Source organism: Balaenoptera ricei, chromosome 7 (assembly GCF_028023285.1).
Source record: "Balaenoptera ricei isolate mBalRic1 chromosome 7, mBalRic1.hap2, whole genome shotgun sequence".
Taxonomy (NCBI): Eukaryota; Metazoa; Chordata; class Mammalia; order Artiodactyla; family Balaenopteridae; genus Balaenoptera; species Balaenoptera ricei.
The window spans coordinates 56862523-56864963 of NC_082645.1; positions in this window are offsets into that span (position 1 = coordinate 56862523).

The following is a 2441-nucleotide window of genomic DNA, read 5'->3' on the forward strand; positions in this document are numbered from 1 at the left end:
AAAATGGAAACACAACATACCAAAACTTATGAGATGCAACAAAAGCAGTTCCAAGAGGAAAGTTTATAGTGAGTAATAAATGCTTACATTAAGAAAAAATAAAGTAGATCTCAAGTGTTCTCACCACACACACACACAAAAGTAACTATGTGGGATGATGGATATTGTAATTAGTTTCATTGTGGTAATCATTTTACAACATATGCATGTATCAAAGCATCACATTGTATAGCTTAAATATATACAATTTTTATTTGTCCAAAATAAATAAAAATAAAACTAAATCAAAAAGAAGTGAGCTGCTATTCTGCAAGACTCTAGGTTCTGTAGGCCAAATTTTTTAGTTTTCTAAGAGATTCTGATACTTGAATTTTGATGTGACATTTACCAATTGTTAACTCTGTACAGGCCTCATAAAATATATCTGCCAGGCAAATGCAACCTGTAGTCAGTGTTTTCTTTAGGGGGTCATCCGTGGCAACACAGACACTTGGAGTTTATTGCTGGGGACCCCAAGGAAGGACCAAAACAGGAGGAGAGACAGTGACACTCTGTGCCTACTTGACATTTTTTCCTAGGATTGACCCTTGTTACGAGAAAAAAAAAAGAAGGAAGTCTTTGGTTTTATCAGCTAGGTCAGTTTTATCTCAGTCTAGCAGTAGATTTGATATAAAAACCTAATCAATACACTACTTGCTTTAAGAACTCACTGGGGAATTGGATATAGAAATTTAACAAGAGGAAGGAGTATAATACACTTACAACAAAATTATAGGTTTTTACTCTGAATATCACCTCAGCCCCAAATTATACTGTGAGAAGTTGAAATTAATGGTTTGAGAGACTGCATTTTGTTTTGCCCAGTTTTGTTTGTAGATAGTTCTTCTCCTTCAGTGGATATGTAATTGCCCAAACCTTTGTGGAAATAGCCACATCTTTAAAAACAACAACAACAAAACAAAAGAGAAGCAAAAATCAAACTAAAAAAACAAAAGCATGCAAGTGCTTTCATGACACCCCTCTCCAAATTGGACACATAACCAAGGCTCTAAGAAACTTCATTTCAACCTCAGAAGCTTACAAATGAAGAATCTAATCAGAGAGAAGTCCTGCCTGAGATGTAAAACACAAATCCTGGGAGTTCGTGATGGAGATTGTTTCAGAGAAATGGTTTTAATTTCTTAAGAGGCTTTATAATGACAGCTTGTGTCTCCACATCAACTGGGACAACAAAAACTCCAAGGGATTCTAGTAAAAATCCACACATTAAAAACACTAATGAGCCAGTTAAATTAGCCATTGAAGGAGTTGAAAAGCAAAATTGACAGGTTTTTAATCAAAGGAATGTTCATGTCGCCCAAGTAAACAAAGACTAGTGAGTGAATAAAAGGAAGAAAAAGAACATCCTGTTCCTCTGGGAGCTATTCTGTGAGAAATTCTTAACAGCTACAGAAACCTGTAGGTAAAAGAAAGCTACATGCACTGGGCCTGAAGGCCAACGGGGACCCTAGGCGAGGATTAAGGCAGCCCTCCCCATTCCAGGCAGGCAGAGGGAAACCTGAGACAGAGAGAGAGAGAGAGAGAGAGAACAGTGATTGTGTTTCCTTTACGTGCCAAAGTCTTAAGGAATCTATTAATGGAAAACTAGATACTTTCTAGAACTCTACTCAGAATGCTGGGGGAGTAAGGCAGGTAATAAGGAGACCTATCATTAACTGTTGCCAGGATTTTAGTGTCAAATTATTAGACAATAAGCTTTTTTTTTCTTCATTTTTAGGGAAAATAATCACATATTTTGAGATTATAAAAAATATGTAAATATTAAAACTTCAGAAAATATAGAAAAGCACAAAGAAGAAAATTAAAACCATCTATACTACTACTCCTACTTAGATATAATAACTTAGTATTTTATACACACTTGTCCAATTTTTATAGAGCTATATTGTATAGATACATAGGTATGATTAACGATATGGGAATGGATATTTATGTTGGGATCAAACTACACAATCTATTTGGTAACTGGCTTTATCAGAAAATATTTTATAAAGCATATAAAATATCTTTATGTTTTAAACATTGTTGTCATTATTTTTATTCAATCTGATTTTAGCACATATGTTATTACACATTGTGAGAATAGAATTATTTAATCAACCTCCTCTTTTAATGATTATTCTTGCACATGAATCTTTGTAAATAACTGATTTTTTTTTTAATTTTTAAATTTTATTTTATTTATTTTTTTATACAGCAGGTTCTTATTAGTCATCAATTTTATACACATCAGTGTATACATGTCAATCCCAATTGCCCAATTCATCACACCACCATCCCCACCCCCCCACAGCTTTCCCCCCTTGGTGTCCATACGTTTGTTCTCTACATCTGTGTCTCAAATTCTGCCCTGCAAACCAGTTCCTCTGTACCATTTTTCT